At 40.4% G+C, this 15,404-nt stretch overlaps 1 long non-coding RNA gene and 1 pseudogene across 2 annotated transcripts in view; both read right to left on the bottom strand.

Moving 5' to 3' along the window:
- The window catches only part of LOC309620813, a 498,839-nt gene that overhangs the window by 28,610 nt on the left and 454,825 nt on the right, over positions 1–15,404 (bottom strand). The window lies entirely within an intron of this gene.
- LOC309620939 (suppressor of cytokine signaling 6 pseudogene) lies at positions 14,151–15,362 on the bottom strand (annotated as a pseudogene). Its single transcript has 2 exons — positions 15,210–15,362; positions 14,151–14,675 (listed from the first exon to the last, which is right to left on the bottom strand). The product of its transcript is annotated as a suppressor of cytokine signaling 6 pseudogene (transcript).

Raw genomic sequence — 15,404 nt, forward strand, 5'->3', positions numbered from 1 at the left:
CTTCTGTTTTGTGTGATGGGGTGTGTATTTGTCAGAGATATCAGTTGATAGCAATAGAGGCTGACTCCAGTTGACTAAACAGAAAAGTCATTTTTTACAAAAGGGTATATTGAGGGACTTCCCTGGTGGCGCAGTGGTTAGGAATCTGCCTGCAAATGCAGGGGACACGGGTTCGAGCCCTAGTCCAGGAAGATCCCATGTGCTGCGGAGTAGCTGAGCCTGTGCACCACCACTACTGAGCCTGCGCTCTAGCGCCCGTGTGCCACAACTACTGAGCCTGTGTAGTTGAAGCCCGCGTGCCTGGAGCCCGTGCTCCACAACAGGAGAGACCGCTGCAATGAGAAGCCTGCACACCACGGCAAAGAGTGGCCCCCGCTCGTCGCAACTGGAGAAAGCTGGCACGCAGCAACAAAGACCCAATGCAGCCAAAAATAAATAAATAAATTTACATAAAAAGAAGAAAAAGGTATTGAGGAGCTGCCACAATTGTTGGGAAGGCTGGAGAAAGACCTTGAAAGCTAAGTTTCTGGGAACAGTGCCCCAAACCATTGCAGAAGCGGCCGGATGCTACAGGTGCCCCCAGCCAGAGCCCAAGAGGACACTGCTACCGCTGCTGCTGCAAGAAGTCAACCTTGAAAACAGTGGGAATTCCCTGATAGCAAAAAATGGAAGCTCTGCGTAGAGCTGGTTTCCTCATGGTGCTCAGTTCCGAATCAGTCTCATGCAGGTGTGTCTGAGTGGAGGAGCCTAAGTCCTGGGACCGTGTTCTAGCTACGAGGGAGGCCGGCAGATAGTTCTGACTCTTACACGATGGGGGCGGAGCTCATAACATGGAAAATCTTCCGTGTATAGAAAGGTTATTCCAATAATGAGGGCAGCCGCAAGTATGACACAGATGGTGCTGCTGCCAACTGACGTAGAGGATACAAGAGTTTGGGGGCAGGGTGATGAGTTCCATTTCGAACATGTGGGGTTAGAACACTCACATATAGATGTCTGGAAGGTGGTGGGATATTTGAAGGTCCTAGCGTAGAGGTAGCAGTTAAAACAACAAGAGGAGGTGGGATGGTCCAGGGAGAGCATGTAGAGTGAGATCAGAAGAAGACAGAAGGTAGAATCCTGGTGTGGAAAATAAAACTTCCTGAATTTCTCAGCGCTCCTGTAAAAAGCCCCAGCCACCTGGGACACGGGGATGTACACAATATAAAGATGGAGAATGTTTGCTTTCACTTCCCCTGCATTTCACTTTTCACATACCATGAGGATATCTCCAGTCATTTGTCTAGCTCACTGCTCTGATCCAAAGGAATAATAAAACTTTTCTTATCTCTCCAAGAGCTCCAAATGGTTACAGCCGAGACCAGGTCCCCAGGTGAAGCACCCAAGATTCCAGGAAGACTGAGTACTATTTCCCTAAGTATTAACACTTCAAAAGGGATAAAGCCCAGACTTTGGAGACATCTCTAGGCTGTAAAAGCTGGAGACACAGGATTTATCTGGCTCTTGGAAGGACATGTTAACATTACAAAAGGTTGGTGTAAGAACCGGGATCCTTTCCAGCCCCTCTCCGAGGAGCAAAGCTTTTTCTCTCTCCTTTCGGAGGGGAGCAGGATGGCTGTCTCCCAGATATAAATGGAGAAAATCCACTGTTCTCTCTCTCTCATCTTTGGGGTGAAACCCGCCACTCACAAAGAAAGTTTCCATCAGTTCTCACCCTGTCACCTGTGGGTCTGGGTGTGGGGGACCAACATGGCAATATTACTCTGGCTGTTGATCTGGTTGTGAGTATTAATTTAAAAAACCCTCTTTTCCCTGAGCCAGGTGTCTCGTGTTTCTTTAGTATCCATACGTATAATGTACATAACTGTGCAAGTGGGGTAACATCTCAGACCCCTTTCAGCTCTTGACAAAACACTGGGAAACATGAACATTTAAATGGTGGAAGGAGGAAGAGATTTTAAAAAGAGAGAACAGGGGACTTCCCTGGTGTTCCAGTGGTTCAGACTCCACGCTTCCACTGCAGGGGGCACAGGTTTGATCCCTGGTTGGGGAACTAAGATCCCGCATGCCACGCAGTGCGGCCAAAAATTAAAGAAATTAAAAAGAACAAATGAAATAATGCCATTTGCAGAAGCATGGATGGACCTAGAGATGATTATACTAAGTGAAGTTACAGAAAGACAAATATATGATATCACTTATAGGTAGAACCTTAAAAAATGATACAAATGAACAACTTATTTACAAAACAGACTCACAGACATAGAAAACAAATTTATGGTCACCAAAAGGGAAAGGAGGGGGGAATAAATTAGGAGTTTGAGATTAACGGATACACACTACTATATATAAAATAAACAACGAGGACCTACTGTATAGCACACGGCAATATATTCAATATCTTGTAATAATCTGTAATAGAAAAGAATTTTAAAAAGAACATATATATATATATGTATGTATAACTGAATCACTTTGCTGTACACCTGAAACTATCACAACATTGTAACTCAACTATACTTCAAAAAAAATTTGTAAAGAAAAGAAAATGCATGAAAATAAAATGAAAATTACCTACAAAAACAAGGACCAAATGTATAGCACAGGGAACTATACTCAATATTTTTTACTAGCCTATAAGGGAAAAGAATCTGAAAAGGAATATATATACATATATTTATATTTATAACTGAATCACTGTGCTGTATGCTTGAAACTAACACGATATTGTAAATCTACTTAAATTTAAAAGTAAAAATAAAAATAAATTTAAAATTTAAGCAAAGAAAGAGAACAAATAAAATTGCCTACAAAAATATAAAATAAAAAGAACAAACAGGAATGCTCAGAGAGGGACTTCCTTGGTGGCGCAGTGGTTAAGAATCTGCCTGCCAATGCAGGGGACACGGGTTTGAGCCCTGGTCCGGGAAAATCCCACATGCCGCGGAGCAACTAAGCCCATGCGCCACAACTACTGAGCCTGCGCTCTAGAGCCCATGTGCCACAACTACTGAAGCCTGCGCACCACAACTACTGAAGCCCACATGCCTAGAAGCCCATGCTCCACAACAAGAGAAGCGACCGCAATGAGAAGCCCGTGCACTGCAATGAAGAGTAGCCCCCTGCTCGCCACAACTAGAGAAAGTGCTCATGCAGCAACGAAGACCCAACACAGCCAAAAAATAAATAAATAAATAAATAAATAAATAAATAAATAAATAAAAATAAATTAAAAACAGTGAACTGATTTAAAAAAAAAGAAAAAAAAGGAATGCTCAAAGAAGTACAGAATAACCAGGAAACTGAATGAATTCAATGTGATGGAAACCTAGGAACAGGAACGTTTCAAGGGGGTGGCAATTATCTGCAGTGTCAAATGCAGAGGGAATCCAGGAGTTCCCTGGTGGCACAGTGGATAAAACTTCGCACTCCCAATTCAGGGAGCCCGGGTTCAATCCCTGGTCAGGGAACTAGATCCCACATGCATGCTGCAACTAAGAGTTCGCATGCCAAACTAAGGAGCCCATGTGCTGCAACTAAGGAGCCAGTGAGCCGCAACTAAGGAGCCCCCCTGCCGCAACTAAGACCCGGTGCAACCAAATAAACAAATAAGTATTTTTTAAAAATGCATTGGGAAGTCCAATAACATCAAGACCGAAAAGCTTTGGCAGTTTGGAAGTCACTGGTGACTTCTGCCGAAAGAAATTTCAATGGAAATATTTTTCAGTAGTTTGAGGCATGAATGGATTTGAGGAAGTAGAGGCAGCAAACATAGACTACTACTATTTGGAGAAGCTTAAGCTGAGAAAGTAAGGAGAGAAACTGGCACCTGATGAAGATTCAGGGTCAAGAGAGAGTTTTTTTTTGTTTTCTGTTTTTTTAAACAGGAGAGACCTAAGCATGTTTAAGGAGAAGAGGCATCACGGATTGAAATCAAAGAGAGAAGGGTTAATTGATGGAGCAAGTTTCTAAAGGAGATGATTGAAAAAGATGGCACATAGGGCCCAAGTGGATGGGTGGATCTTGAACAGGAAGATGGAATGGAGACAAGGATGAGTGTGAATGTAGCTTTGTTTGTAGAAGAGATTAGACACCTGGTGGAAACAACCAGGTGAAGGAGGGGAGAAGGGTGGTTGGTAGTACTAACACAGGGTGAGAGGTTTGTGGGGCTGGTTTGGCAGACAGGAACACAAAGGGAATTGTGGCTGCTGGTGAGAGAGTAGTTCTGGTGATCAAGTATGGCATTAAGAAAGGTTGGGAAGGGAAGGAAAAGAGGCCAGGAGGGGCTGGGAGACTGGGAGAAAATGGAGGGCTCAAAGGACTGAAGGGGTCCATATGAGGTAAAAGAACCAGTGTCCTGTGAGGCCCTTACTCCTGAGGAAGCAGGTAGGAGAGGAGCTTGTCTCAACATGGAATACCGAAGGGTTCAGTGTTAGAGGTAAGCAATTCTGGGCCTCAGTAAAGTTCAAGGTGTGGTGCTTTGAGTGCAGGTGGCTGAAACGGAATAGAGAAGGTAATTGAGAGAGTCATGGGACCCAGAAGTTGCTGGCTGTGTCATCTCCATGGACAATGAGATCCCCTAGTATGAGCACCAGGAATTAGGGTGGAGTGGGAAGTCATGGGCTGGGTGCCAGTATCCTTACTTAAGGAGGGAGGAGTGAAGGACATATAAGAATTTTCTAGGCAGACTGGGATGGAGGGATGACCATTCAAGATAGAACAGATTGGGGAAAGGCATGGTTGGATGTGTGAAACAGCCTGATCTTTTCAGGGAACTGAAACCAGTATGAGTGTGAGCACAGGGATGTGCCAGCAGATGAGGCTGGATTAGCAGGTGGAACTGACATTGGAGGCACAGCCACTGAGAGGTCTTAAGCAGAGCATAGACATCATTCTGATTTCTATTTTAGATTTTCTAAGGTTAACTGTGGAAAACTAGAGTCAGGTAGGGTTAGAAACCAGTTAGAGGGCTCTCGCAGTTGCCTGGGCCAATACCAGGGAAGTGGCACTGGCAGAGGAGGTGGAAGATGAATTCCAGAGCTATTTTGATATCACACGTGTTTTTGTAGCTCTATACCGTTTCACCTATTTTCAGCATATACAGTATGAAGCCTGGTAGCTTTATCCTTTCAGTTTATGCTTTTATGGCCCAGCTCTTCACCCCAGAAGCAGCTGTCAGGACCTTTGAGAATGGGATCCTTATCAGTTACATCTCCACTTTGCCCACTGGATAGGGCAGGGGATGCACTTATCAAAGGCTTTTGGTCTCAGCTAATTTACTTGTCTTTACTTGCTTTTTTCCCGCTCTACCAAATCCTTCAGTTAGTCTGAGGCAAGAATTTGATATCTTGAACATTATGGGATCAGGCTGTTTCACTCTTTTTCAGTGCTCTGTTGCCTGGAGCACACATGTGGCAAATTGGAAGGGCTAGTACGGTATATGAGAGTTGAACTCAGTATGTGAAGCTGGCTGACAGGCCCTAGTTAGTACTCTGCCTCCTTTTCAGGGTTACTCTGCCATTTGTGGTAGGCAGAATTCTAACATGGCCCCCAGGATTCCTGCCCACCTGGTGAATACACACCTTCTCCCAGTTCTTTACTCAAAAACTAATCTAGGTGCTGCTGTGAAGGGATTGTGCAGATGTAATTCAGATCCCAAATCAGCTAACTTTAAAAAATAGAGATTATCCTAAGGGAGCTGACCTAAACAACTGGGCTCTTAAAAGGGATTGGGCTCTTCAGTCACAAAAAGACAAATGCTGTATGATTTCACTCATATCTAAAGTAGTCAAGGGCTTCCCTGGTGACGCAGTGGTTAAGAATCCACCTGCCAATGCAGGGGACACAGGTTCGAACCCTGGTCTGGGAAGATCCCACATGCCGCGGGGCAGCTGGGCCCGTGCACTGTAACTACGGAGCCTGTGCCCTGGAGCCCACGAGCCACAACTACTGAAGCCCGTGTGCCTAGAGCCCGTGCTCCGCAACAAGAGAAGCCACCACAATGAGGAGCCCACGCACCGCAACGAAGAGTAGCCCCCGCTCACCGCAACTAGAGACAGCCCGCGCGCAGCAACGAAGACCCACCACAGCCAAAAATAAAATAAATAAATAAATAAATAAATTTATTAAAAAAAATAAAGTAGTCAAATTCATAGAGACAGAAAGTAAAATGGCAGTTACCAGGTGCTGTAGGAAGGGGAAATGGGGAGTTGTTTAATGAATCTAGAATTTCAGTGTTTTTTTAAAATTAATTAATTAATTAATTAATAATTTTGGCTGTGTTGGGTCTTCGTTGCGCACGGGCTTTCTCTAGTTGTGGCGAGTGGGGCTACTCTTTGTTGCGGTGTATTGCGGTGGCTTCTCTTTTTGCGGAGCACGGGCTCTAGGCGCGTGGGCTTCAGTAGTTGTGGCATGTGGGCTCAGTAGTTGTGGCGCATGGGCTTAGTTGCTCCGCAGCATGTGGGATCTTCCCGGACCAGGGCTCGAACCCGTGTCCCCTGCATTGCCAGGTGAATTCTTAACCACTGCGCCACCAGGGAAGTCCCTCGAGTTTCAGTTTTGCAAGATGAAAAAGTTCTGGAGATCTGTTGCACAACAGTGTGAATATACTTAACAGTACCAAACTGTACACTTAAAATGGTTAAGATGGTACATTTTATGTTATTTTTTATCACAGTTTTTAAAAAGTGGGAGGGACTGGGCTCTTTCTGGTGAGATTCAAAGTGTGAGAGGAATTTGACACGAGGGAGATTCTCCATCGCTGACTTTGTAGATGGAGGGGGCCGTGTGGCAAGTAATGTGGGTTGCCTCTACGAGCTGAGAGTGGCCTCCAGCTGACTGACATCAAAGATGTGGAAACCTCGGTCCTATGACCACGAGGAACTAAATTCTGCCACAACCACATGAGTTTGGAAGAGTATCCAAAGCCTCAGGTGAGTCTGCAGCCTGACACCTTCATTTCAGCTGGTGAGACCCTGAGCAGAGGACCCAGGTAACCTGTGCCTGGATTTCTGGTCCATGGAAATGGTGAGAAAATAAACGTGTGTGTGAGTGTGTGTGTGTGTGTGTGTGTGTTTGGTATGTGTTTTTAAATGAAAATTTTATTTATACACTGTATATAGAAGTAGATACATAAATTCTTGTACAATTTATTTCCAGAAATGTGCAAGACATTGCTATTATTTGTTTACAAACCAAACCACATATTACAATCAGTGGACTTGGGATGATTCAAGTGAGCTTCTAAGTACAAATGGTTTTACATACCTGATTGAAACGTACAGAAAAAGTATAAACTACAGCAGTCTGGACTGCAAGTATTAATCTCATGACACTCCAACATGACTATAAAATTTCTAACCCAACATGTATACTTATCACAAATTCTATAAGAATTTTTCATCATCTCTAGATGTAGAGTTTGTAACACTTTCCAGAAACAGCAACTAAACATTTTGCCATGTCATGATTGATTAATAAAAAGGATGATTATAAAAAAACTTTCTTTACAGGATTAAAAAAGTATTAAAAGAAACTAAATTTGTGATTACTAGTGTACCAACACTTTATTTTAGAAATATAAAGTTATTTATGGAACTGGCAATTGTTCCTTATTAGACTATTCAACAAAACTGTCTATTGCTGATAGTATGATTTCATATTCAAATTAAGAATTCACATTTGAAAAACAAGGACCTACTGTATAGCACAAGGAACTATATTCAATATCTTGTAATAACCTATAATGGGAAAGAATCTGAAAAAGAATATATATATGTATATATATGTATAACTGAATCACTTTGCTGTACAGCTGAAACTAACTAACACAACATTGTAAATCAACTATACTTCAATTAAAAAAAAAGAATTCAGGGAGTCCCCTGGTGACCTAGTGGTTAGGATTCTGGGCTTTCACTGACGAGGGCCTGGGTTCAATCCCTGGTCGGGAAACTGAGATCCTGCAAGCCGCGTGGTGAGGCCAATAAAGAAAAAAAAATTCACATTTGATGAAAAGCCATTATGATTTAAATATATATAATAGGTATTTTGAATCATTCATAAAGCAATATCTCTCACGTGAAATGTATAATAATTAAAATCGCAATTTCTGAAGGCATTTTAAACAAAATGTTTAGACTTACAGCTTTAGCAGAGACATTGCACATAACCTATTTAAGATTTTAGTAACTTTTATCTCTTTATCCAGTTTTGAATGCTGGCTCAAATTATAATGTATACTGTTTTTTTGTTTGTTTGGCTGCGCGGCTTTTGGCACATGGTTTACTTTAAGAGCAAGATGGTTGCCCTGTGTAGCTGGTTTCCTTAAAACCTATTTTTTAGTTCTATGATCATCTCCTGCAATAGATATTTTGACCTTCCACATTTTCAGATTATGGCTCCAAGTAGAAAGAGAACAGTTTTTCTTAGATTGAGAGACAGAATCAGGGACACACAGAAAATTTCCAAATTCTTTCTATAGCTTTCTTATTATTTGTAAAAATTCATAGTAGAGTCCTAATAAGCCTGACAATAGCTCTGGCCTTCATCACGTTTTGTGATGAAACATTTGACAAAAACCACTTTGATCCATTTAGTATGGCAAGTGGACACAGCTTTCCTGTTTTCCTTTTTTTGCCTTGAGCTCAGATTTTTAGAAGCACATATTTTAAAAAGCAAGTACAGGTTTTCCCAAATGTCATTTAAGTTACCATTTAATAGAATCCAAAAATATGATCAAAATTATTTAGGCCAAACTAGGGGTTAAAGTTTTATCTCTCTTTTTCCCCTTCCATTTTTTTTCTTGGCTGCGCCCTGCACAGCTTGTGGGATCTTAGTTCCCCAACCAGGGATTGAATCTGGGCCCTCGGCAGTGAGAGCACAGTGTCCCAACCACTGGACCTCCAGGGAATTCCCTACCTTCCATTTTTAACTAGACTCTTTGAGTATCATATAAAATTAACCTTTCACATTAGGTTGTGCTACCTATGTCTAATGGCTCTCTTTATATACAAAAGTAGAAAATATTGCAATACCTCCTTCTTTCTGTTTATACATTTAATTAATTTTTTGGCAAATACTTTTATTTTTATTGATATACAATCAGAACTTAATTTCAGACTGCATTATAACAGGGCATATTTCTTTAAGGTATTTTATAATATGGCTACACAAAGGCACATTAAAATTGTCTTTCTGAATAGAACAGTATTAACATTTGCCCTCTAAAATGACACAAAATAAAATTTTTAAACATTTAAACAAACAAACCATTTAAAAAATGGGCAGAAGACCTGAATAGACATTTTTCCAAAGAAGACAAACGGATGGCTAACAGGCACATGAAAAGACACTCAACATCGTTAATCATCAGGGAAATGCAAATTAAAACCACAATGAGATATTACCTCACACCTGTCAGGATGGCTGTCATCAAAAAGAACACAAATAAATGTTGGCAAGGATGTGGAGAAAAGAGAATGTTACACTGTTGGTGGGAATGTAAATTGGTGAAGCCACTGTGGAAAATAGTATGGAGGTTTCTCAAAAAAACTAAAAATAGAACTACTATATGATCCAGCAATTCCAATCCTGGGTAGATATCCGAGGACAATGAAAACACTAATTCGAAAAGATACGTGCACCCAATGTTCATAGCAGCACTATTTACAATTGCCAAGATATGGAAGCAACCTAAGTGTCCATCTACAGAGGAATGGATAAAGAAGATGTGGTATATAGATATACAATGGAATACTACCCAGCCATAAAAAAAGAATGAAATTTTGCCGTTTGCGACAACATGGATGGACCTGGAGGCTATTATGCTTAGTGAAATAAGTCAGAGATAGAAAGACAAATACTGCATGTTATCATTTATATGTGGGATCTTAAAAATAAAACAAATAAATGAACATAACAAAACAGAAACAGACTCACAGATATAGAGAACAAACTAGTGGTTACTACTGGGGAGAGGGACAGGGGAGAGGCAAGATACAGGTAGGGGATTAAGAGATACAGAGTACTATGTATAAAATAAATAAGCTACAAGGATATATCGTACAGCAAGAGAATATAGCCAATATTTTATAATAACTATAAATGGAATGTAACTTTTAAAAATTGTGAATCACTATATTGTACACCTGAAACCCTATATAATATTGTACATCAACTATACCTCAATAAAAAATAGTAAAATAAAATAAAAATAGGGCTTCCCTGGTGGCACAGTGGTTAAGAATCTGCCTGCCAATGCAGGGGACACAGGTTCCAGCCCTGGTCCGGGAAGATCCCACATGCTGCGGAGCAACTAAGCCCGTGCACCACAACTACTGAGCCTGCACTCTAGAGCCCTCGAGCCACAACTACTGAGCCCGCATGCTGCAACTACTGAAGCCTGCATGCCTAGAGTCCATGCTCCACAACAAGAGAAGCCACCGCAATGAGAAGCCCGCGCACCACAACAAAGAGTAGCCCCCGCTTGCCGCAACTAGAGAAAGCCCGTGCGCAGCAACGAAGACCCAATGCAGCCAAATATAATAAATAAATAAATTTATTAAAAAAATAAATAAAAATTAAAAAATTAAAAAATAAAAATAAAAGCTCACTGTGTGAAAATTTTTTTAAGTTTTAAAACATTTAGATGAAAATCAGAATAATCTGAACTTGACACTGAATAGTTAGATCTTACACACATAGTATCACATGAGGAAAACGTGGGGAACAAGCTACGCACACGTGATAAAATAGGTTTCAGGGCAGTCCAAAGATCTCTGTGCACCATGGTTTCACACAAAGCACTTGTAAATGCTTTTAGAAACATGGAAAAGTCATTTCAACAGTTATTATTAATATACAGTGGCTCTCTAACAATACCTGCCATCTAATATAGATGCACAAGACTTTTAACTCACCCTAGATATATTTTAAATTGTTTAAAAATAAATAACTTTGCAAAAGAGTAGTTTAAATGTATTACATTAATTTGATAACAAGCTTAAAACTCTGTAATAATTCTAAATCCAAATAGCTTATAGTGAACACAAATGATATTATTACAATATTCTCCATATTCTCCATCTTCTTATTAGGTGAAAACATACCAGAAAATGAGAGGAGTCTCCACAATAAGGTACGATCAACATCGGCCAGAATTCAGTACTTTTTCCCCTTTAAGTCAAAAGAAATAGTGCCATGATATCGTGGCTTTGTGCCTTTTCTTGGTAATATCTCAATTCTGACCCTAAAAAACAAATAGAGAAAAAAGTGGGGATACAGTTACGTTTGAATGACAAAGCCATTAAGTTTGACTTACTTAGGACTTTTCCCCTTGTGTTTAAATGAGGGTAGGGAAAACTAAGTGACAAAGGAAGAAACACCTCGAATTACAGGTTTCATCTTAGATAGAAAGAGTTTTCTTGTGTAACTGGAAACATCTTCTGGTCAGGACAATCCCAAAGCACTACATTACAGCATTGTGCAATGAATAAACACTCTGCATTTCAAAATAACTAAAAAATATTAGGGATAACCACCCCCATGACTACTGAATCAGACATAAAATGCTTAACTAATGATTCCAAATTACTCAAGACTTAGCTAAATTTAAAATAAACAAATAAAAAACTTTAAAAAATGGCAGTACCTATGGTAGGCAATAAGACTTCCATATATCTGATATGGTTTAATATTTTTCTCACATAATGCTTCACAATTTCCACATTTTTTTCCAGCTAGAGTCTTTGGTGGGGGCAGGGGTCAAATCTAGCACATTTTACTAGTGACTACATTAAAGAAAAATATAAATCCAACTGCAAAACAATGTTTTCTTTTTATCTAAGTCAACTCAAAACCTAATGTAAATTTGAATGTTGCAAGAGAATCCGCCAATCCATTTATGCAAATTAGTGGTACAGTCAAGTTCTACCCAAGAAAATGTGACTAAACTGAAGAAACTGAGGTAAAGCGTTTGCCAGAGGAAAGTATAGATGCAGAAAATTGCTATCATAGGAATCTAAGTTCATGTAATATTTCTTTAATAATAGTTCTAGTTCCATAGGTCTTTATATATTATGCCAATTTGTATCAGAGTTTAAAGGCAGAAAAGGCAACAATTTCTAAATTGGTGGGCTACATTTCTTCAAGATTTTTTAATGTAAGGCCATTCTCTTTTAACATCTTTATTAGAGTATAATTGCTTTACAATGGTGTTTTAGTTTCTGCTGTATAACAAAGTGAATCAGCTATACGTATACATATATCCCCATATTCCCTCCCTCTTGCGTGTCCCTCCTACCCTCCCTATCCCACCCCGCTAGGTGGTCACAAAGCACCGAGCTGACCTCCCCCTGTGCTATGGGGCTGCTTCCCACTAGCTATCTATTTTGCATTTGGTAGTGTATATATGTCCATGCCACTCTCTCACTTTGTCACAGCTTACCCTTCCCCCTCCCTGTGTCCTCAAGTCCATTCTCTACGGTCTGCGTCTTTATTCCTGTCCTGCCCCTAGGTTCTTCAGAACCTTTTTTTTTTTTTAGATCCCATATATATGTGTTAGCATACGGTATTTGTTTTTCTCTTTCTGACTTACTTCACTCTGTATGACAGACTCTAGGTCCATCCACCTCACGACAAATAACTCAATTTCGTTTCTTTTTATGGCTGGGTAATATTCCATTGTATATATGTGCCACATCTTCTTTATCCATTCATCTGTCGATGGACACTTAGGTTGCTTCCATGTCCTGGCTATTGTACATAGAGCTGCAGTGAACATTGTGGTACATGACCCTTTTTGAATTATGGTTTTCTCAGGGTATATGCCCAGTAGTGGGATTGCTGGGTCATATGGTAGTTCTATTTTTAGTTTTTTAAGGAACCTCCATACTGTTCTCCATAGTGGCTGTATCAATTTACATTCCCACCAACAGTGCAAGAGGGTTCCCTTTTCTGCACACCCTCTCCAGCATTTATTGTTTGTAGATTTTTTGATGATGGCCATTCTGACTGGTGTGAGGTGATACCTCATTGTAGTTTTGATTTGCCTTTCTCTAATGGTTAGTGATGTTGAGCATTCTTTCATGTGTTTGTTGGCAATCTGTACATCTTCTTTGGAGAAATGTCTGTTTAGGTCTTCTGCCCATTTTTGGATTGGGTTGTTTGTTTTTTTGATACTGAGCTGCATGAGCTGCTTGTAAATTTTGGAGATTGATCCTTTGTCAGTTGCTTCATTTGCAAATATTATCTCCCATTCTGAGGGTTGTCTTTTCGTCTTATTTATGGCTTCCTTTGGTGTGCAAAAGTTTTTAAGTTTCATTAGGTCCCATTTGTTTATTTCTGTTTTTTATTTCCATTTCTCTAGGAGGTGGGTCAAAAAGGATCTTGCTGTGATTTATGTCATAGAGTGTTCTGCCTATGTTTTCCTCTAAGAGTTTTATAGTGTCTGGCCTCTAAGGCCATTTTTACAAAATATACAAACCACTAGATGAAAATGAAGGCAACAGAAAAATTCAACTTTTCATAACCAAAAAATTAGCACAACCTTAAAAATAATTTAGAAAAGAATGTGGTAAAAGATATACTGCAGATCTGCATTCTATTACCCAAGCTAGGTCAATTCATAATTCTAAATATCTTTCTACAGTATGAGATTAAAAATCATTTTTAGTGTATATATAAATTCTGCATTTTATCACATGGGTATGTTTCTTCAACACTATCTTTTGAAAATAGGCCATTTAAAGAGACCACCATTTTTATTCTAAAAGTTTCATTCAACTTTACTTTGGGTTGCATACATGTGAAATGTGTTCTTAATGTCTAAAAATCACAATGGATAGCAGCAAAGGACTTGGGGGGAGGCACATTAAGGAGAATTTGATAATTTACATTGTGATTATTTTGCATACAATGGAAGACAATTCACACTTCTCAAACCTCAAGACTTTCCTTTTTAAAGAACCAAAAATAAACTCAAGACACGTTGGCAATACTGCCCCACCCCTAGACAAATTGATTACTCTTTTCACCTAAATCTTTAACAGTTATTGCAGCAAAAGATTTTGATAGTAATGAAAGTTTGTAAATTATATTTCAATCTCTTTTTCTGGAACCCAAAGTGCATGATGCAGGGTTCTCCTAATCTTTCAGTAGTGCTTCTCCTGTCAATAATTCTTCATTTTGTTTGGCAAAGGCAGTTTTTGAAATAAGTCTATTCTGATATACTGACATATAACAAAATAGCACCTGCAGGAATCGTGATACTTGTTTGGTCAGTCTGACAGGGTAAATTGCATATCCAGGCAACCGAGACCTTGAATAACAAAAAGCTCCATTTTCAGAGTCCCTGGTTGAATGTTTAATTAGATCAGCAAATTGTCCATCCACATCTGGTTGTTCAGAAAAGCAAAACCTAACATTTGAGTGCTCAATTCTAGTGTGAAGTGTTTACCATGGAAGCGAAAGCTGGAGCTTAAAAGATAACAGTCATCAGAACTAGCCGGAGCAAGAAAAGAACCATCTGGCACATTTGCTAGATTTCCTTCTGTCTCCCAGCATGTGATTTGTCCCCAGCACTATCCTTATTTCACAAGTTTTCTCAGCTTCTCTGCAAAGCTTGTCACAACTATAAGACCACTACTTTCCACTGAGTCACAAACTCTTGGGCTTCCCTAGTGGCGCAGTGGCTGAGAATCCGCCTGCCAATGCAGGGGACACGGGTTTGAGCCCTGGTCCAGGAAGATCCCACATGCCACGGAGCAACTAAGCCCGTGTGCCACAACTACTGAGCCTGCGCTCTAGAGCTAGAGCCCGCGAGCCACAACTACTGACCCGTGAGCCACAACTGCTGAGGCTCGTGTGCCTAGAGCCGGTGCTCCACAACAAGAGAAGCCACCGCAATGAGAAGCCCGTGCACCACAACAAAGAGTAGCCCCCACTCGCCGCAACTAGAGAAAGCCTGCACGCAGCAATGAAGACCCAATGCAGCCAAAAATAAATCAATTTTAAAAATGAATAAATTAAAAAAAAGAAAGAAACTCTTGCAACCACAGGAGCAGAGTCAGGATCAAAATTCAAATGATAGCACGTATACTTTCAGATGCATGGACATCTGTGCTGGTAAGTCCACCGATGTAACTTTGGATTTGATTTTTCTGCATTGGAGGTGGCAATGGTGAGTGTGGAGGGACATCATCATGACTCACTCTTGGGCTTTGCAGTGTGACACCTGAGGTGCCAATGAACAAGCCATACACAGACTTGTCCACAAAGATCTCTGGGGCAATGACTAGGCCCTCGTTTTTATTTTTGGAGAAAGAGTTCTCTCCCGCTTGAGAAGGAACTGCAGAAACTTCCATGGGAAAACTGTCCAGACAATAGGCGATCCTTCCAAAGCATAC

The sequence above is a fragment of the Balaenoptera borealis genome, assembly GCF_965194805.1.
Source record: "Balaenoptera borealis genome assembly, chromosome: X".
Lineage (NCBI taxonomy): Eukaryota > Metazoa > Chordata > Mammalia > Artiodactyla > Balaenopteridae > Balaenoptera > Balaenoptera borealis.